Source organism: Cynocephalus volans, chromosome 11, assembly GCF_027409185.1.
Source record: "Cynocephalus volans isolate mCynVol1 chromosome 11, mCynVol1.pri, whole genome shotgun sequence".
Taxonomy (NCBI): Eukaryota; Metazoa; Chordata; class Mammalia; order Dermoptera; family Cynocephalidae; genus Cynocephalus; species Cynocephalus volans.
The window spans coordinates 73200789-73223710 of NC_084470.1; positions in this window are offsets into that span (position 1 = coordinate 73200789).

Here is a 22922-nt window from a genome sequence, read left to right on the forward strand (position 1 = left end):
TCTGCTTGTTTGCTGCCTGGTGCATAGCAGGTGCTCAGTAAACGGTCCTGCTTGAAGGATTGAATAGAGACACGGACTCAGAGAATGTAAAGTGTATAAGCAGTAGTAATAACAGAAGCAGGAGCCATTTCTCTCTGGGGGCTTACTGCATGCTCTCTTCTCTTAACATTATATCTCTAACCCACACAAGGACCTGGCAAGGGATGGGGTGTTACCTTCAATTTACAGATGTGGAAATGGAGACTTAGAAAGGTAGAGAAGCTTGGCCAAGGTCACACAGCTAGAAGTGACAGAGCCACTGTGAACCTGGCCGCCTGTTTGCATGTTCATCATGAAATATGGACGGCAGGAGGCGGCAGCAAAGGCAGAGCTGGAAGAACTCTCCCCTTGGGGAATTTTACCTCTCAATTCTTAGCCAAGGCAAAAGTACAAAACTGAGCTGAAATCAAAGAACCCTTGCCCTACTTTCTGGTGCTCTGATTCTCCCAGAATCTCATCAGAAGGAAGCGATCAAGCGATGATGGGTGGCTCCACTTTTAAGATTTTTTAAATAGTTTGCTCAGAGTCTTTAGAACAGCACAGACAGGAGGTGGCAGAGGCAGGATGTGACCCGCGCCCTGCCCCCGCTGCACAGCCCGCCCTCACTTTAGCACACGACACCGGGGAGTGCCTTTGTTAGTTAAGGTAATACTAGATGCCATAACCCCTCCCCAACCCACTGGCTTGACATAATAAAAGTTTATCTCTCACTCCAATAAAGACCCAAATCAGCACTCCTGGTCCACACACAGAGGTGTCTACTCCAAGCAGCACTTCAGAAGCCCAGTCTTTTTCCATCCTGTGGCTCCTCCGTCTTCAACAGGTGGCCCCCACATTGTGGCTGGGGAGCTTTGATGGGCCAGGCCTGGAAGCATGGCAGAACCCAGTCCTGTGGCCATAGTAACTGCGAGAGAAGCTGGGAAATTTGCCTAATGGTCAAGGTTATTGAACAGCCAGCCAGACTCTGCCTCATTTCCTGAGTCTGTGATGAATTCTCCACCCAGGAACATCTTCTCTCACTGATAAGACAATTTCTATAATTGTAGAGAAGACTTCCAATGCAACTGTCCCTAGGCGAGGGGCCACCTTGATTTTAAATTCACATTACAGAGGAAAAGATAGGTCTTCAGTGTGCCCTGGAGAGGAAGCTAGAGGTTTGGGGAACGGCAGGGGAAGGAAGAGGAGGTTGATTGCAGTCCTGGCTAAGAGAGGAAGACAGCTTTGTCCACTATTGTGGTGTGGTTTACAAAGTTTACCTTGAGTTCAATTCTAGATTTTTCAAAATTTCACTAACTAAGCAAACATTCATTGAATGTCCACTATTTTGCAGACATGTCCTAGCCCTTTGGTACACCAACTAAATGAATCAACGAATAAATACTATGTGAGACCTATTCTTTATCTGGTTGAGATTTTGAAGACCCTTGAATAAAAGTCTGACACAATTATAACAATATCCAGGACTGTATTTAACACTTGACATAAGTTATCTCATTTAATCCTCACAGTATCCTATGAGGTAAGTACTATCATTATCCCATTTTACAGAGGAGGAAGCTGAGACCTAGAGACAATATAATTGTCCCAAATCCCACTGCTCTCAAGAGAAAGGAATGATTCTTAACTCCATTATACTGTCCCTATTGTTAAATTATAGTACTGTCTGCCTATCGACATAGATACAGGTATAATTCAGTCGGTTTCAGAAAACAGAAGGAGCTTTGGAGTTCTAAATAGCTACTGAATCCAAGAATGGGTCAACACTCGTTGGGAGCTCAAGATTCTCCCAAGTAACTCATAGGTGAACATGGAGCCAAGCAAGCTGTGAGACCCTGCAGGAGACACTTTGTCTCTCTGTTCTTCAATTTCCCTGTCTGTAAAATAAGGGAACTGGCCTAGGTGACCTTGAAGTTTCCTTCTTCCTCTGTAAAACCAGCATGGCTAGTGGGAAGGGCAGACAGTTTCATCAGCCAGATTCAGGGCAACTCTCTTTGCTTGTCTGAGCTGACTTTTTCTCATCTGTGAAAACGGAATTAGGTCTGATTTGCTAATTTCTTTCTCCCTAGTGTCTAGCACAGGGAAGATAATAGGAGTTCAATAAATCTTGAATATCCCCTTAATCTTCCACCTGATTGTGGATGGCAGCAATTCTGTGAACAGAAGGCAGATCTCTAAGCTTCCAGTGCATCCAAGAGCGCAGGGTATTTGAACGTCCATCCTGGGGAATCAGACATTTTGGGAGCTCCTGGCCCAGGGAAATGGCCTACAGCTAAGGACCCAGAGCATAACATTTCACAAAGCCTCCCCTTGCCACCTTTTCCCCATACCACGTACCTTTTCCACCATACACAGGGCAAAGTCTAGCTCCAGTGAATCTGGATTCCCACTTCACTCACTCAGAATCCCCAACAGGCAAGTTCAGGACTTTAGGGCTCAGAGTTCAGAGAGATGGAATATTATATGTCCCCACAGTCTTCCCCAGCAAGCCCTATTTCTTACGATGACTTTTGGGATGCTCCCATGAGCCGTGCCCTCCTGGCAGATACTGAATAAGGCAGACAGCAGCATGTTGCAATGGTTGCCTGGTTACACAGCGGTCTGGGCCATGTGGTCCCCTCCCTCCAGAGCTGCCCAAGGTGAGCCTGCTGGGGAGGGGAAGGGAGGCAGCTAGAGCCAGCCCCTTAACACGGGCCCTCCTTCCCCACCACCCACCTGCCAGGCCAGGAGAGGAGGACAGGCTGCCTGGGTGGGAAGCCTGGCGCCCTGCTTACCAGCTGTAGGATTTGGGCAAGTTAACTCAGCCTATGGATGTCCCTCTTTCCTCACCTTTGAAATGAGTCTAATAACGATACATACCTCACTGGGTTATTCCAAGGCTTCAAAAAAGGAAATACAGGAAAAGGGCTTAATGTCAGGCCTGGGATGCACTGGATTGACAATGAACTAGCTGAGGCTGATAGAAGCCATGACAAAAGGCCTGAGCCAAGACTGGCTGCCTCATCTCAGAACTCAGTGCAAAATGGAAACACAGGGCCTGTTGTTTCAAAGGCAGGAAAAGGTGCCATTAAAGGTATTAAAATATAAAGCTTTCCCCCCCCTCCTCTGTGGCCTCTCTGGTTTGTTTTATTGCTATTTAATGCCACGCTCCCTTGGGCATGGGGATACTCAAGAGGACAGTGCGGACCCTCCCAAGCACCGAGGAGCAGGGAACGGGAGCCAGTCACCCGCTTTCCAACAGGCCCTTCACCCCAATCCGTGGTGAACAGGCAGCCCTCAAATCTTGCAGCCTCCACACCAGGATGCCCTGGGTAGTTGAATCAGGGGTGGGGGAGACACTTGCCCCTGCCGAGTTGCCCACCGCAGGCACCATGATGCCACCAACCTGGGGCGGGGAGGACATGGCTGCAGTCATGCTCCACCCGAGAGCCCACTGGGGTGTGCTCGTGCACGTCCAATCCTTCCGCCAGGCCCAGGATTGGGGGGCGGAGGGACTGCACGGTAAGCTGAGGCTCCCCGCCTGGTACAGGTGCATGCTCTGTTGTCCCACCAGACTTCACTTTTAAAGAATGCATTTAAAGATAAAATTACTAAGAATTTCAGGACATGAGAGCAGAACACTAAATCCCAGGCATAGGCTCTTCTGTGACTGTTCTGGTCGCACACCACGATGCCGACCCTGTCCTGAGTTCTTGTCCTGGCTCTGTCACTAACTCCTCCTCTCAGGACCTCAGTTTCCCCTTCTCTAAATGAGAGGGTGGGCTAGATGGATTTTAGACCCTCTTGAAGCTTTTATATTTTATGATGCATCCCATCAACATGCTGTGTAGCAGTGGGCAAGTCCCTTCTCCTCTCTGAGGATCAGTTTCCCCACCTGTAGAATGGGGATTTGATGATCGTGAAGGGCCCTCCCAGGGTTAAGGCTTGGAGAGGTGCCTTCTCCCGCCCCCTGCCTTGTTTGAGGGGACTTTTTCCTTCTGTGGAAGGGAGGCAAATTCACTACACAGGGTATGGGGTTGGACGGGACATTCCCACTTTCCTTCTGCCCACACTGGTGAGTGTGGGAATCTTGGGGAGATAAGAGAAATACAATCAGCCCGCAAGGAAGGCTTGCCGACTAAGGAACAGGAAGGCAGAGAGAGACAGATCCTCAGAGAACTGAGAAAGCAGGTATCACTGGGAGATGCATTCATTCATTCGTTCCTTCATTTATTCACCTGGATGGTTCCATAGCCTCGACCTCATCTCCCTGCTCCACACTCACTCCCTTTCAATCCACGCTCCTCACAACAGCCTGAGGAAGCTGTTCATAGGGTAAACAGAACCATGTCTTCCTTCCTGAAAACCTCTATTGGTTAGGATTGGGGTCAGCTGTGACAGACCTCAAGCTCACAGTGGCTTCCATTTCCAAGGTCACTTCAAAGCGCAAGATGGTGTGGGGGGTCCTGCCATGTAATCTACATCCCATAGAGCAGCATGGGGGAAGCACCCCTCGCCCCCTTTCAAAACGCTCCTCAGAAGCTGCATCCACCACCTCGGCTTATGTCCACTGGCTGGTGTTTAAGTCACATGACCACGCCTGCAAAAGAGGCTGGAAAAGTGGTCCTTATTCCAGGCAGCTGCACACCCAGTTCAACTCTGTGGTTTTTACTCATGAGGAAGGAGGGGGAATGGATATTGGAGGGACTGTTGATCTTGACTGCACAATCCTTCCATAGCTCCCTCTTGCACTTGGCATAGAATCCAAACTCCTCACTACGTCTCACGAGGCCTGTCCCATTTTCCACCCTCCCCTCAGCTTCATCTCACCATGCTTCAGCCCACGGGCCTCCTTTGGGTTTTTGAAGGCCGAGGCTCTTTCTCACTCAGGGCTATTTATCACACTTCCCTCGGCTGTCATGCCCGGGCCTCTGCTCCATGCCGGTCAGCTCCTTCTGCTCTAGGTCTCAGCTCGTACGTCACCTTCTCAGAGAGGCCTCACCAGCCACCCCGTCCAACATACTGCTCCTCGTCATTCTTTATCGACTCCTTTTTCTCTTTCTTTATAGTGTGGATGACACCTTGAAATTATTTTATTAAATTATCTGATAAGAAAACAAAAACCACGAATGCCTGGATCAATGCTTGCTGGTCTTTCTGGTTTGTCTCCCCCTGTAGAAAGGAAGCCCCGTGAGGGGAAGGTTTGTGTCTTGTTCACAACTGTCTTCCCAGAGAGTCTCTCTACACATAGTTTTGTCGTCCCACTATGTGCCAGGAAGTTAAAAGACGGTAAGCATATCCTGCTTCCTTCTTGGCTGCAGAGTGGGCAGGAGGAGAGACTTGGGGTTCACGTGCTAGAGGGGGGCAGAAATTAGGGTCCTTTTTAGCCTCATTTCTGGCTGTGTCCCATGTCTCTACCTTACATTATGCATTCCTTTGTCTCACTTGTAACTTACATAGCCTATTGTTTGTTCCTTACCCTTGTGAGCAGCTTTACCTCCTTCCTGGAAGAGGGTGGGGCATAAACAAACAATTATGAGATAAAATACATAAAGCAGTTGGACTGTTCAGTTGCCGGGAATAGAAACCTACTCCAAGCAGTGCCAGACCTCTCTGAGCTACAGAGACAAGCAAGCATCCAGCCGTCTGTCCTCTTGGGTGTCTTAAAGGACCTCAACTGGCCATGTCCAGAAAGTGAACGCATCCCTCAAACTGGTATTCTGCTAGTTTTGGTAAACCAGTTGTCTAAGATGGAAGACTAGACCCTGCCCTCAAGATATAGTGTAACATGGTGATTTATGGCAGGGTTTCCCAATCTCAGCACTACTGGCATTTGGGGTTGAGTAATTCTTCACTGTGGGGGCTGCCCTGTGCATGTATGATGTTTAGCAGCATCTGGCCTCTACCCACTAGATATCAGTAGCCTCCCAGCCCCATCGTGACAACGAAAAATGTCTCCAGATGTTGCCAAATGTCCCCTGGGGGGCAAAATCATCCTCAGTTGGAGAACCACTGGTTTAGAGCAGGTACTTAAACCTCAGACTCTGTGGATTCACATCTCCGTTCTGCTGTGGAACCTTGGGCAAGTTATTTGATCACTCTGTGCCTCAACTTCCTCTTCTATAAAGGGAGGCAAATTATAGTTTTTCCTTCATAGATTAAATGAGCTAGTATATGTAAAGCACATAGAATGGAGCCTGGCATGTAGAGATGTTATGTTAGCTATTACAATAAATTTTTCTTTTTCTTTTTTTTGCTGGCTGGTATAGGGATCGAACCCTGGACGTTGGTGTTATCAGAACCATGCTCTAACCAACTGAGCTAACTGGCTAGCTCTATTATTATTACTTTTGAAATTATGCCTTATCTCCCTCTCATTCCACAATCCAATCTATCATCATTTCTGGATAATTTTACTTCATGAATTAATTTTATTCTAAAAGCCATTCACCTTTCTCCAGTAGCACCCTTGCCCAAGCCACCAGCATATTTTGCCTCTGAATAAGGCTTCCTACAATTCCACATCTACGGAGAAACCAGTTTGATCTGTTTAAACCTTTCAATGCTTAAAACCAGTCTATAGAGTCCCATTGCTTTGGGGAAAACCCCTTCACCAATGGCCTAGAGACTGTAGAATGGCCCCTCTCCTTTTCTAGAGTCTTGTCTCCTAACTTTATCTCCCTTGTTTGCTAATTTCAGACACAATGTTTTTCTCTGCATTCCTCATAGATCCCATTCTCCCTTCTACCCCCAAGACCCTTGAGTGTACCAGATCCTTGGCCTGCAACTTCAAACAAAGCTATTTTCAAGCAGTGATCAAGAGCTTTTTCCAAATAAAGAAAGGTCAGTTCCTTGGAGAAGCAGAAAGAGTTTAGTTTAAGTGATTGAGCCAGACAAGGCTGGCTTGTCCAGTGGGGCAGTGTGTGCACTGCACAGAGATGCTCAGCCAAGGAGGCAAGTAGAACCACAATTCATCCCAAGCTCCACCTGCCAAACCACACCCTGATGAACAGCCATCTCCTCCCTAAGCTGTTTGCTTGCAGAACTGTGTTCCCTGGAAGGGGTGTCTTTTACTAGTTTGCAATGAAGATACCACACAGGCTAGTGGTCCCCCTACAGTCAGAGCACACAGTAGGTTCAGAATAGTGGAGCTACATTTTAAAATGTACATTTTTTTGTCTGTCGTAGAGCATTAAGTTGCCAAAGCAAGAGAAAAGACCCACTGAGCAAACTGACTAGCTCTCCTGCATTCTTTTTCTTTCCATACTTAGAAAGTGAGCTGTTCTCTCACCACTGTTACTAGCACAGAGCTGAGGCAGGCTTGAGAAAAACTGTCCCTTACTTTGTGCACTGAGGATTTGGACAAATTTCAAATCTTGGAGTGGGGCAATTAGCAGTTTCCATAATTAAATTTATAATAAAATGCCTTCTGGGAATTCAATATATTTTTTAATTAACTATTCTTATTAACCTCATTCATCTCATAAAAAAAAGTAAACTAATCCTAGCCATAAAGAACACACATCCAAGCAAATATAATGAGCACTAAATATTTAGCCTCACAGGTAAGACATTTCAGAGCCAAAAGATCACCTAGTACAAAGATCATCTTAGTGATGAGAAACATGAGGCTCAGATACAGGAAACAATATGCCATGGATCCCAAGTCTCCTGTTTGCTGAGCTAGTGCATTCATAGGACACCCTAGAAAAAGAAAAAAATGAATCTCTACTCTCTTACCAGGTAGTAAGTATGAATGACAACCATATTCCTGACTACTTGGTCTGCATCCAAGGGGTATGATTCCAGGGTGCAGGTTGGTGACTCTGTTGAATCTAATTATAATCAAGTACAGGGATTGTTGTCTTTTGGACGCAATCTACTTGGTGGGTATCACTCTCAGATGAAATACGGAGCCTGGGTTGCCAAGGCTCAGGCAAAAACACATTCGATCATACTCATGTTTTCACTAGTTGAGGCCTCTGACACTACCACATATTAAGCAAACCAGAGACCTGCACATATAGATTTGCAGAATATAAAATAAAAGTGAGTGCTTCCCAAAAGGGTTGAACCAGAAGTTCCAAGATTATTTTCACCTTGTATATTTTTCCCTTGTAAATGGAAATAAAAATGTAAAATCCACTTACATCCATTCTGAACTCTGTACCACAAAAGTCAGCATTTAACTGTGTGCACGCATGGTGTTCCAGGGTGTGTTATCGTGTCATTCCTATCAGTGCGCAGAGCAAGGTGTGCTGTGCTTGGGCAAACCTGGGTTTAAATCTTGACTGTACCACATACTAATTGCCACCTTGTATAAGTCACTTCCCTTCTCTGAGTCACAGCGTCCATGTCAGTAAATGAAAACACTAGTAGCTACCTCCCAGAGTTGGAAGGACTAAATAATACAATGTACATGAGAACACCATGAGTGCACCTAGGAGAACTGGTTCTTTTTATCCTGTTTCCCTAACAGGATGTGAGGTCTTTGTAGGCCTTTGCCTGTTATCTTCATCTTTGTGTTTGCAATGCCAAGTATGGGTCTTGCATAAAGCATGGACTCAATAAGCGTTTACTGACTTAATAGATTAGTGAGTGTGGGACTAGATTGTATCTTTTCCTGTATTTGTAGCACTCGCCAGCTGTTGTGGGTTGAATGCTGGCCCCCCAAAAGATAGGTCATGTTCTAAGTGTGACCTTATTTGGAAAAAGGGTCTTTGCAAATATAATTAATTTGAGGATCTTGAGATGAGATCATTCTGAATTATTCAGGTAGGACTTAAATCCAGTGACAAGTGTTCTTCTGAGAGACAGACGAGAAGACGCAGACACAGAGGAGAAGGCCATGTGATGGAGGCAGAGACTGGAGTGATGTGCCCTGGAGAATGTTGACGGCCACCAGGAGCTAGCAGAGGAAAAGGAAGGATTCTCCCGTAGAGCCTCTGGAGGGAGCACAGCCCTGCCAATAACTTGATTTCTGACTTCTGGCCTCCAGAACTGTAAGAGAATGAATTTCTGTTGTTTTAAGGCATCTAGTATGCGGTAGTTTGTTGCAGCAGCTCCAGCAAATGAATATACCAGCATGTGGGAGGCCCTCAGTAAGTACTGGAAGTAGTCAAGTGAGGGGATTCTGACCTGGGTTTTGATATCAAATCCTTATACTCTACAATACACCCAAAGTATTTTATCCAAGTTGGCTCAATTATGAACCAGAAATTTGGGGTATGTGAACCTTTGAGATTCCTTTGCAAAAGGAGCCAGAAATTCTGACAAGCTACTCAGATGAAACCACTTACTTTCCCTAGAAGAATATACAAGATACTTCCTCTAGCTGGTCCCCAACGAGACACCCATGGAGAGAGTGCTAATCAACAGTACTTGCTTCTTTCTGAGAGGCAGAGACACCACTTAGATACCCAGGGAAGGCCCCAAAGAGCAGCTGGAGCTCAGGATGATAGAAAGGCCCCAGCCTCCACTCTGAGCTTTAGTTCTCATGTCCAGCTGCTCCTTGACGTCACCTCTGGGTGTCTCCCAGCTGGAATGCTCCAAACTGAACTCCTAGTTCCCCCACCCCATCTGCTCATGTCCCATGTTCTTCCGGTTATACTGTTCTTCTCGATTCTTCTCTTGCTCTTATATCCCTCAGCAAATCATGTTGGTGCTGCCTTGAGAGTATGTCTAGAATCTAGTCACTTTGCACAGTATCCTTTGGTATCACAGACCACCACGCTTTCTAAGAGCTTCTTCCTCCCTGGATTTTCTACTTCTATCCCAGCTCTACTCCATTCCATTCTGCAATAGGCAGCCAGAGAAAGTTTTTTACAACCTAAGTCAAGCCAAATGGCTTCCTAGCTCATTTTGAGTGGAATTCAGGATCCTTATCCTGGGCCATAAAGCAATGTGTGTAAACTGCCCCCATCCCCATATTCTGCTCCTTTCCTCTCTGATTTCCTCTCTTACCACTCTCCCCTCCCACTACTCAAGGCCCCCTGGCCTCCTTGCTGTTCTTTCAAAATATCAAGCACACTCCTACCTCAGGGCCTTTGCTTCTACAGTTCCCTCTGCCTGAAACACTTTTCTCCCAGATATCTGTGTGGCCCTGTCACTTCCATCACTCGGGATCTGATCCTGTCTCTGACCACCCTATAAAATAGCACCATCATCCTCTAACCTTTCTACTCTGCTTTTTTTTTCTTCTTTTCATATTGCACGTCTTATCAGTAGAATGACTTTGCACATTAGGCTTAAAAATTCCACACCCACAACTTTAATCAGAAATCTGTAAGAGTTGTGCGGTGAGATTATGAAGAAGAAAAAAAGCCAGATGCTGTCCAAGTTCATGTGTCTCTGAGACCAGAAGGGAAGAGAAGGACTCATCTACAGAGCGAAAGAAATGCAAAAGCCAACAGTGTGGCCATCTGGGTGAGAAGTCATGTATTACACGAACAGAAGGAATGTGGTGAAGCCACCACGTTCTTCTTTATGCATCTCTTAAGGAGGAGTTAGTTCATTTGGGCAGGAGAACCTCAATGATCTAGCCATATCCTAGTCATTAAACTCAGCAAATGTGGAAGGCAACCTCCCAAACCTGAAAGGATCAATATCATTGTTTCCTTAAAGGTTAAGCATATTTTGACCCTGAGGAAATTTACAATGAATTATAAAATCGTTTAATATAATTGAATCATAATATTAATATTTATGTATTAAATATTTTATATTAAAATGCATATTTTATATGCATATTTACAAGAATTTGGTCTATCAGAATGGACAGGTCAGCTTAGTAACTAACACCCATTTAAAATATGTAATTGAGTAATAATTGATCTTGACTTAATATTTTAATCTGAAATCTTACTAAGTTTAAATATATTGTTATGATATTTAAGACACTTTGAGGATCACCATATTTATTAGCTTAATTTAATAGATTTATAAAAATTACTCAAGCATCTAGGAAGATTTGTCAATAACACAAATGAGCTACTAAAACATGAAATTGGATACACGGAATTTATAAATGTAGCTTAAAATATTTCAGTGTTAGAATAATTGTTTGCAAATGGAATTGAACATCATTCAAATGGCCTTTAAAAACGATGGCTTACATTTTTGAGATTTACAAGTAGATGTATAAGCTGATTGCTTTTTAAAAAACATAGAACTTTAATAAATTAATTATTATGCTAATAAAATAATTTCTAAAATCAAGATACACTTCAGAATTGTCTTTTCTGTGCACCCAAACCATCAAGGACTTTAAACATTATTTACTTATTTAGTACTCATTAGAATATAATCCCCATTAGAATGGGTATTTTGCCCATTAATATTCATTAATTTACTGCTGTACTCTCAGTCCTTAGAGCTGTGCCTGGCGTGTAGGGGGTGCTTAGGAAAATTTTGTTAGCGAAGGTGAATATTCTTTGCCCCTAGGTCCTATAAGATCCCTGGGCACTGAGTACATCCAAAAGAGACTAAAGCCCAGTAACAGTATGGGAGATGCCCAAGTTCCTGAATATAGTCAGATCTAAGGTTTGGGGGACAGTCCTAGGACCCTGACTTCCCAGACCCTTGGCTCCTTAAAGGCACCTATACTTGCTACCTCCTTCAAGAAGTTTCCCACTGTATTCAGAGTATGTTACATCATTTACGTGACTTGACCTCGTAAGGTTACTTTTGTACTTGTCCATGTCTTCTTCTGGTGGGCTGAAGAGTTCTACATTTCTATACCACCTCAATATTCTCACATACATTTCTAATGAGCAAATGAATGAATGAATGAACGGACAAACAAATGTGTTTTTGTAAAGGACACTTTTGTGCCCACTGCTTCATAGAGGTTAAGGGCCCAGGCTTTGGAATCAGAGGGCATGTAATTAAACCCCAATTCTATGGTGTGGTGGTATGCGACTTCGACCCATGTTTAAGAAATATTGCAAATATTCATACTTTAAAAAAATAAACGCTAGCCTCGATCTGCTTACCAGGCAAGATGAAGGGAAAAGCTAAACCCAGGACACCAGTGGAAACATTTAAAATTGTTTGCTTAAGATATGTCAATAGATACCTCCAGATATAAAGGCATTCCAGGACACACAGGCCTTTCCTCTTGGGGAAACGTTTCAATGTGGTTTACATTTTGGCCTCAATATTTATAAACAGAATGAAATCTGGAGGGAAGGGACTGAAGAAGATAAGCCTTTGGGTAAATAGTTCAGGAGACACCAGAAGCTGCTTCCTGGGATGGGCCAGTAAGGCTTAACAATGGGGTGGTTGGGTACAGCTGGACAGTAGGGTGGGGAGGAGAGTGGAACAGACCAGGATTTTAGACCAGTGCTTCTCAAAGTTTAAAATGCACATGAATCACCCAGGAATCTCATTAAGTGCAGATTCTGATTTGTAGGTCTGGGCTGGGGCCTGGGAATTTGCATTTCTAACAAGCTCCCAGGTGATGCTGATGCTGCTGGTCTGTGGGTCACACTTCGAATAGCAATGATCTTTAGTATGAAAGTGTTATACATCCCTCCAAAAACAGAAGTAAAAGCAGAAGTACAAACAAACAAAAACCCCCAGAAGTACAAATTGCGGCTGGTGCTTTGTTTTTATTCTCATCAGGTAGTTGTCTTAGAAACTGTATCTTAACATAAGCCACCTTGGAAAATATTGGCAAATAGCTCAACAAATATTTATTGAGAATCCTCTAAGCACCAGGCCTTGTTCCAAATGTTTAGGGTACAGTGGTGAGCAACCATGACAAAACCCTTGCTCTTGAGGAGTTTACATTCCAGTGTGGGAAGACAGAAAATAAACTCATAAACACATACAGAAATATATAAGCATAAAAAGATGAAGTTGTTTCAGGTTGTGATAAATGCCAAAAGAAAGTAAAAGAAAATAAAGTGGATTAGATAGTGGTTTGGGAAGGAAGGCTGTTGGGAAGGGGTGAGAAGTAACCAGCCATGCAAAGTTTGAGGGGGAGAATGTCCCAAGCAATAAGTGCAAAGGTCCTAAGCTGAGAAAGAGCTTGGCAAATTTGAGGGATAGTAACTCAGTGGAGTTGAGGTATAGTGACCAATGAGAAAAGAGTTAGCCAGGGGCCAGTTTATAGTAAAGATCTGGGATTTTATTCCAAGTGTGATGGGTTTTAAGCAGGGGAGTGATGTGAGCATTTAAAAAGACCACTATGATCAATTTAAAAATCACTAGCAGTGGAACAACCAGCCGTTATGTGTCTCCTAGAATATGAAGGACACAGCATCACTTACGAAATAGTCTTGCTGAATATAATTAAGCCTTTAGATCTAGTGCCTGGTTTATAGGAAATACAGGAGTTAGAGGAACCCGTTAAAGGACATCACAAATCCGGAAGGTAGGACCATTGGCCTCCTTTCTTTTCAACAAATCAACAGAGTGAAAAAAGGAAGAGTATTTCACATTAAAAGAGAATAAGAGATAAAACAATCAAATTTATGCAATATGTGAATCTTAATTGGATCGTGGTTCCAATAAACCATCTTTAAGAGACATTTTTGGGACAACTGGAAACATTCTAAGATGGAAACGGGGTCCTTGTAGAGAACAAAGAATTATTATTTGCATTATTATTAATTATTATTTTAATTCTTAGATGTTGTAATGTATAATGAATATTCAAGATTTAGGAGAGAAAACTCAAGATGTTTGAAATTTCTTGATGACTTGCTTCTAATGCATAGAATACAGCAGAAAGGATGGGAAGTTACCATGGAGATTTAGGTTATAAAAGACTGTGACTTCTCTTTCTGTCACGTTCTTTCTACTTGCTCACTCTGATGAAGCAAGTTGCCGTATCATGAGATGCCCTGTGAAGAGATCTGTGAGGTGCGGAACTGGAGCAGTTTCCTACCAGCAACCACGGGTGAGCCTAAAAGCAGATCCCTCTCCACAGCCTAGAAATGCTATAACCCTGGCCAACATCTTGACTGTAGTCTATGAGAGACCCTGAAGGGGTCTTAGACCCAGTGAAACCATAGCTGGATCCCTGACACACAGATACCTTGAGATAAAAATTGTGTGTTGTTTTTAAGCTGCTAAGTTTTGGGATGATTTGCTAAGGAGCAATAAATAACTAATACACCATTATATAGATTACCATAATTCATTTCACTAGTCCACTGTCAAGGGGCATTTAGGTTATTTCTAAGATCTTGCTATTCCAAATAATGGTGCAGTACACATGTATTAGTCCTGTCATGTTTTTAGGAAAGTATTCTTAAGGTGCATTTAAGGATTTTTGAGTTTTGAGAATTACCAAATTGCCCTCCAAAAGGTTTGCCAATTTATGCTTCTATTAACGCTCGTTAAAAGCATTGCAGAGGTGGAAGACAGTCCTGTGCATACTTAGTACTATCCATTTTTTCCTCATTTGACAGAAAAAAAATTCTTACTGATGTTTTAATTTACATTTCATTGATCATAAGGTAATTTGGACATTTTTCATTTTTTAAAAATTTTCTAAAAACTTCCTGTTTGTGTTATTTCACCAGTTTTCCTCCTACATTTTAAAATTCTTATTCTTTCTCTTTTTTTGTTCTTTATTTTGACTGTTATTTTCCTTCAGCAAGCACTGATTTTTTAACAGGTTGCTCATCTTTGTAAATGGGAATAATGCCTAAATCAGGCAAATGTGTGGAAAATATTTTTTTCCTAGTTTATAATTTATCTTTGAATTGGTTTATGGATTTGTTTCTTTTTCCATGTATTATTTTTCATTGACATATATTGATTGTACACATTTATTCACATGTATATTGAAATATACACAGTTATATTTCAATACATATGTACAATGTGTGATGATCAAATCAGGGCAATTAGCATATTCATCATCATAAAGATGTATCATTTCTTTGTGATGAGAGCATCTGAGCTCCTCTCTTGGAGCCAATTAAAAACATACAATAAATTGTTATTTATTATAGAATATAATTATAAATTGCTAATTATTCTTCTTTATCATCTCAGGGTTTTGTGTCACATCTAAAGAGATGTCCTTACGCAAAGATGATAATGAATGATGACTTAGGAGGAAGAGAGCAGGAGGATGACAAACATTTAGTCTAGTATCGTGTGTCGGTCACCGTTCTAGGAGCCTTATGTATATTATTTCATTTAATCCTTGAATTACCCTATGAGATGGGTACCACAATTACCCTGATGGACAGATGAGGAAACTAAGGCCTGGAGAGAAGTAAGCAACTTGTCCAGATTTCAGAGGCTGCACTCTAAACACCACGAACTTGCAGAAGATGTTTTTGACCCTGTTCCTCTGTGATTTTCTGCCAACACAGGACACTCTGGTCTTTGTGACTGCAAAGCCAACTCCATTTCTTGGGTGCCAGGGATGATTATAGTGCTTTTTCATTACCAAGGAAACTTTTTATTCCTTAGAAAAATGGAGCCATAAGTGATTTAGCTCACATAAGGAGGCAGAGGTGGAAATAGTTGCTGAACACCAGCTCCTATCTGAGCCGTGGATTGGGACTGGAACAAAGCGTGGCCTTTCAGAATTGCTCACATCCTATACCCATTAAGTGTTTGGGGAAGCCAACAATGACTTCCTGATGTGGAAATCACTTTGAAACCTGTGGGCTGGTAGTTAAAGCCATTAGCCCTACTTAGGTTTCAGCGACAAGTACAAAGAAAATATTTTGTAAATGGCACAAGAAGCATAGACTTGCCAACCCCGGGTTAGCCCAAACTGGTCAAGCAATTGCTCTTAACGCTTTATTTCCTAAGTGGACTAATACCTGGGGGAAGAGAGAAAACAAACCTCACTTCAGAAAGACAACACAGGGCTTTTTAGAAGCTGCAGGTCTCTGGGCATCAGGCAGCTGTTGAGCGAAGAGCTTGGCTCTTTCCTTGGACAAAGAGTTTTTATTTCAGTCCCAAGACTGAGGGGACGCAAATGAGCCCAGTGCCTCTTACCTGACCTTTCCTTGCTGGGAAGCCCCAGCGGAAAGCCTGCAAGGCCACCGAGGCAGGCACCGCTAAGTGCTTCTCAGTCATAGTAAAAGTGGAGCCACAAAGAACGATGGAATAGGAGACACATCTGAGTACCCAACTGGAAACTTCCTTACCTTGAGTTCTCAGGGCCCTGTGGCTCTTAACTGGTGATATCTAATACAGAACAGAGCTGAGCAATCATAGAAAGTGTTCCAGTCGAAATTAATTTTCTTTCTTTCTTTGCTTTCTTTCATTGCTAGTTCTAAATGTTCTCTCCTTTCTGTGAGGAAGCTTTCTGGTGTGGAAAGTCAGCGTGTCGGGAATGAGGAGATGTTGGCTGGCTGCACTGCCATCTAACAAATTTAACGTCCTGGACACAACTGCTTTGGGTCTCACCTACACTGAGTGGTTAAGACCCTGGGTTTGGGAGTCAGGCTCTCTTACCCCTCAATTTTCTCATCCTTAAAGTGGGAATAAAAATAGCAGCCCCCTCAGAGAGGTGTCATGAGGGTTCCCTGAGAGGACACATACAAAGCATGTAGCACAGCTCTTGGCACCTTTGGGCTCAGGGCTCAGGGTACCCTCTGGTGCTGTTCAAAAGATTGGCTCTGGTCTGTCACATGTTGTATCACAAACTGTATCAGGTTTCTCTAGAGAAACAAAACTAATCAGGTAGACATAGAGCCTTGCCCAAACTAAAGCGTACATAGCATTTATTCGTTAATTACATCTCTGTTCTAATACCTAAGACCTTGAGCACTTACTCCATGCCACGCAGTGGTCTAAATGCTTTAAGTGTATTAGGACATTGAAGGCTCGTGGCAACCATCTACCCCGGGTGCCATTCGTGCCCCTCACATTACTGAAGAGGAAGGCAAGGCTGGGAGTGTTAAGAGCCTCATCCAAGGTTACACAGCTAGGGAGTGGGGGATCAAGATGAACCATTCCATCTTGTTCTAGAGCATGTGGGTGCTGCCTGCATGTCTGCCATGCACAAAAGCTACGCACTCTAGTGATGGGGTGAAGGAAGCTGAGACTGCCCTGAGACTCCCACCACTGTGTGGGAAGTAGGACAACTAATAGGTGGGTCACCCTAGTGTGCAGAAAGGTCTCTCAGAGAGCCTGATAAAAAGGCAGACTCTCGGGCCCCATACCTAGAGAAACCGAATGAGTGAGTGTGTGTCCAAGAACCACACAGGAGCCCCCTGAAGCTTCCACCTTTGCGTTGCTTGTGCTGGGGCTCAGAAGGCTTCCAGACACACGTCTGTGCTGCGGTATTGTGAAGATGATCAGCGCGCACTGGAGAAGCATCCTGGCCCATCTGGAAAGATGAAGGCACTGCTGCCAAGTACACCCGTGGGAGTTCCTGTACTCAGTCACGGCTTGTGTCCTGAAAGTCTGTCATATCGTAAGAGGCTCTACAAGCCTTGACGGCAGTTCAACAAAGTCGGGAGAGATATCCGGAATTCAGTGTGCCATTACCAAACACCATAACAATTCTATGTCCTAGGAGGTGTATGGAAAAATGTGGAATGCTTGTCAAGTTCTATCTTTGGACCCAGGCAGGAAGATATTTATATATAACAGCTACATGCAAAATCCGATCAAGCACTCAAATTGCTGCAGATTTTGAAATGCAGGCAGAAAAATTAGGCAATAACGTAGAATTTGAATCCAGAAATGTGGGCTATAGGAACATTCCTCTTTTGAAGTTAAGGGTCACTGGTATAAAACCTAGTGTGGCCCATTGATGATTTGAACAATCATGCCAGCATCTAGCCAATATCTCTGGTTCTCAAGTGTTCACAGAAGAGGTAGTAGACAGAATAATAGCTCCCCAAAGAGTTCCATGTCTTAATAAACCTGTAAGCATGTTACTTTACACTACTTTATACAGCAAAGGGGACTTCGCAGATGTGATTGTTAAGGATCTTGAGATGGGGAAATTATCCTGGGTTACCTGGTGGACCCAATATAGTCACAAGGGTCCTTATAAGAGGGAGGCAAGTGGGTCAAAGTCAGAAAAAGGTGACACGATGATGGAAGCAGAGGTCAGAGAGGGAGAGAGAGATTTGAAGATGCTACACTGCTGGTTTTGAAGACGGAGGAAAGGGCCATGAGTCAAAGAACACAGGAGACCTCTAGAAGCGGAGAAAGGCAAGGAAAAGAGCCTCCAGAAGGAATGCAGCCCTGTTGGCCCAATGTACATGTCTGACCTCCAGAACTTAAAGAAAACAATCTGTGTTGTTTTAAGCCACTAGGTTTGAGGTAATTTGTTACAGCAGCAATAGGAAACAGAAGGCTTCCCTCAAATTCACATGATATGATCCATAGTTTTCTTGGCTGGAATGAGGTCTATGCCCAACAGGATCCTCTGGGTCTACACTAGGTATATGAACACACGATTTTTGTTCAAGCCAAGAATCAGATTTAAGATATAAAAATGTTTAAGGGACTCAGAACCATTGTATTAAGATTTTTGTGTTAAAGAATATGTGAAAATTTGATGTTTATATCATTGTTTATATAATTTATATAATTGTCATGGTTTTAAAAATTTGAAATTATATTAGAATAATATATTAGAATAAATATTAGACTGACAGCTTATAACGCCAGTTTAAAGCATGTCATTGAATACTTGATTTAGTTTTGTGATTTTTAAGTCAGAACGATACTAAGTTAATCTTCCATTCTGGAATATTTAAAAGAACTTTAAGGCCACTGATATATGTAATATTTAGATTATACTTTTGCATTTGTAAAAATCATTTAAGTGCTCAGAAAGGTTTAAGTCAGATCATTGAAGGACTTAGAAATAAAATCCATTAAATGTATAAATGCTGTATAAAATATCTCAAGCTTTTTAATTAAGTTATAAATGAGGTAAACATTATTCAAAGGGCTTTTCAAAAGTAATTGCTGAAAACTAGCTAAGAAGTAAAATAATAGGATTTGTAAGTTGAACTCAAAAGCTTAGGGAACAACTAGAGTTTTGAACTTTTAGATGTAATAAATTGAATATCAGTAGTCTTTTCTCTACATAAACATCATCCTCCACTGTGACATCTCATATCAACAGCCCGTAAGGCATTTCAATCCTGAGTCCAAATAAAGTGACAGGATACCGCGTTACAGGTGAAGGTGCACGTTTCTCTGCAGTTACATCTTACCTTCTTTCCCATCGTAATTGGATACCCTTCTTATTAGCACTTTCGACGTCTGCTTCTTTTGTCTTTATTGGATATCATTGTGATGAATCATGTTGTAAAATTAGCTGGATCAGATAAAACATGTGCCTAGAGCTACCTAGGTCTTCAAGTTTTGGGGGAAAATTTAATATTGGATATTAAAAAAAAAAGTAGCCTTCACGAAAAAGACTAAATTCGTGATCTGGAGTTGTTTTTAACTTTGAGTTCTACATTTGCGGGAAGGAACACAGTCTTTTCAGGACTTAGGGCCTCTAAAGCCCTTTAGCATGCCTTGCAAAATCACCCCTAAAATAAGCAGAAAAATAGTGCGATGGCCCAGACTTGAGACTCTACTGACAGAGCAGAGCCTCTCCCGCTGTCTGTTGGTGACGGGTGGTTTCCCATGCCCAGTGAGGTTGGGAGCAGGCTTGGATGGTGTTCCTAGCGACAGACATTTGTAAAGAAGGACATTCTGACCACCCTATTTAAAATAGCAGCAATATTTGAAATTTGAAATATCATTCCATGGCACCGGGCACTCCCCCATTGCTCTTCCCTGCTTTATTTCTCTGTCTGCCACATCTCACTTTCTGATGCACAAGGTTTTGCTTGCTATTTATCCCTTCTGCAATGATCAGAAGAGAAAGGAAAATCAATACGCAAGACAAAAGGAACAGTGGCACGTGTGAGAGCTTGGGGGCATGAAAGTTCTTGGTGCTCAGGGAATGCCATGCTATGCCACGGTGGCATATGGATGGCCATCGTGGAAAATATGGTCAGATTGGTTGCTGGAAAAGAATTGCAGGTTGGGGTACTTGTTGGTTTATTTTCTGTTTCTTCTGTCACTACTAAAATGTAAACGGTAAAGGGCAAGAGATTTTTGAAGGTTTTGTACACGTCTGTGGCAGAAGCAGCTTATTTCCCCAGTAGCCATTCTCCCCTCTTCCTTTTAGTAACAGACTCACCACCTCCACTTAATATTAGCTGGGCATGCGGTTGCCAATTAGAGAGTGCATTTCCCAGCCTTGCCTGCAGATGGATGTGGCTGTGCAGCTAAGTAACTGCTAGTAAGTTGTGAACAGAAGTGATGCTTTTACTTCCATGTCTTGACTTCCTACAATTGCCTCCTTCCTGCAGGCTTGACACAGACCTGGTGAGGATGAGCCACATAAAGACGACACCTTTGAGAATGGCCAAGCAACAAACACAAGGAGCCTGAGCCTCTGATGACATACAGAGCCATCAGGCCCAGAGGCCTACCTACCTCTGCACAGCGAGTGAGAGAGAAGCACATGCCTGCCTTATTTTGGGGTCTCTTTGTTATAGCCTCTGTTATGGACTGAATTGCACTCCTTCCCCCTCCAAATAAATTGAAGCTCTAACCCCTAAGGTGACTGTATTTGAAGACAGAGCCTATAAGGAGGTTATAAAGTTTAAGGTCATAAGGGTGGGGCCCTGATCCAATAGAATTGGTGTCCTTATAAGAAGCAGAAGAGACACCCAAGATCTCCCTCTTTTCATACACACACACAGAGGAAAGGCCACGTGAGGACACAGCAAGAAGAGGCCTGTCTACAAGTCAGGATGAGAGGTCTCACCAGAAACCAACCCTGCTGGCACCTTGACCTTGGACTTCTAGCCTCCAGAACTGTGAAAGAATGAATCTGTGTTGTTCAAGCCACCCAGTCTGTGGTTGTTATGACAGCCCAAGCAGACTCATATAGCCTCTTAGCCTTTACCCTAACTAATACACTGTGGTACCCCACTGCCTAGAACAATGCCTGGGAATTAACAGATATGCAATAAATATTATTCGGATAAATGAATGAATAGAAAGCAAAGACAATTCTTAATTTGTATAGTTCTATACCAATGGAAAGGATTACTGGACTCATAGATTTTATCTATTTATCTATCCAACTATTCATCTTTCTATCACGCTAGTTGTATATACAAGTAAAATAAAACCTCAATTTTAAGCTCTTACCAGGGCACTCTCTCCATATCTATCTCTACAGTCCATCCCAAATCTATCAGTTGTCAGCTCCTATTAATTTTACCACCTATTTGCTCTCTCTCTATATATATTTTTTATCATTACAATGATTACAACTCTAGGTCCTGTAAATCTCTTGCTTACTCTATGGTTTGTTTCCAAACCACTGCCTCTCTAGTCTCGGTACTTGTGTGGAATGGCCCCATCTGCCCACTGCTCCTGCAGTCTAGAGGAGGCCATATGACTAAATTCTGGCCGAGGAGATATAACTGAAAGTTTTTGGGTGAGGTTTCTGGAAACCTCTTTAAAAGAATAATAGAGAGCTGAGACTAAGCTACTTTTTACCCTTCCCTCCATGCCTTTTTTTTCTTGTTGCCTGGAACTTGGGCGTGATTGCTGGAGCTGTAGCAGCCATATTGAAATATGAAGGAATGAAGAGGGAAGGAGATAAGGAAACTGTCCCTGATGATTCTGTGGAGCTGCCATGCCAGTCCTCAATTGCCTACCTCCAGATTTCTTTTACATAATGATGCAATATGCTCTTAAACATGTAAGCCATTGTAGTCCTGTTTCTTTAATTAGCAGTTGAACACAATCTCTAACTAGCACTGATGCCTTTGAGGGCAGCTATATTAACACCACTGATGCAGGGCTTCAAAGGTCAGATAGGTGGGAGGACTATCAATAGCCTTACTGCACAGATGGAAAAACTAAGACTCAGGATCATACAGTTCGTAAAGACCAGAGAAAAGCCTAGAATCTAGGTCTCAGATGATGCTGAGGGATGACAAGGGTGCGGGACATTGGTGTGAGCAATGAGGTGTAGAGATTACATACACACAAACACACAAACACACAATGGGAATCCAGAGTGGATACCTGCTGCTTCTGCCTGTCTCCATCCACCTCCCCTTTTCTGATAACAAAAACCTTCTCTATTGGGAACTGTCTTTTCCAGCTGAAGCTGTCAATCACCTGACTTCAGGCAGGCCCCCAATCCCAGCCCCCTTGACATTGTGGTTGGTCCAGAAGTGGCCATGTGACCCTGTCAGAGCCATAGTTCTTTGGGGGACTGCCACTTACTCACTGTGTGTGGACTTGAGCCTGCTTGCATCTCTAAGGCTCTGTCTCCTACCCATAAAATGATAGTTAATCTGCTACCTACTCTACTTGGTGGTTATGAAAATGAGATGAAACAAGGTAAGTAAAAGGCCTGGCATATGGTGGACGCCCAGTTACTGCTAGTTGCCATCAGACTTGTTGGAAAGGTCTCATTTCCCTGGATACCATTAGTCTATAGGATAGAAACCGCTGCTACATAAAACTAGAAATTAAGCTCCCAAACACCACTTAAATCTCCTGTTTTCTTTACTTGTTTCCCATCACACAGACAAGAAGTATTATGTCCCCAATTTCCAGAAGAGCCACTTCCACTGATTTTGATGATAAAAAGACAGACCTTGTGGCCAGTCCTCATCCTTCAGCTGCCCCTAGAATGCAACTGTAACAGATAAAACTAAGAATCTCTGCATTTCTTCTCAGTCTGGCAATTTTAAAAACTAGAGACATTTTAATTCCAACTTGAATCAAGAGTCCAGAAATCATATGAAACATAACTGGATTGGATGTGGTTATGGTATTTATTCATAATATATTTTCACAATGTATTAATAATGGAGAATAACACTTATTCATATACTGAGTATAACTTTTCCTGGAGCATTCTG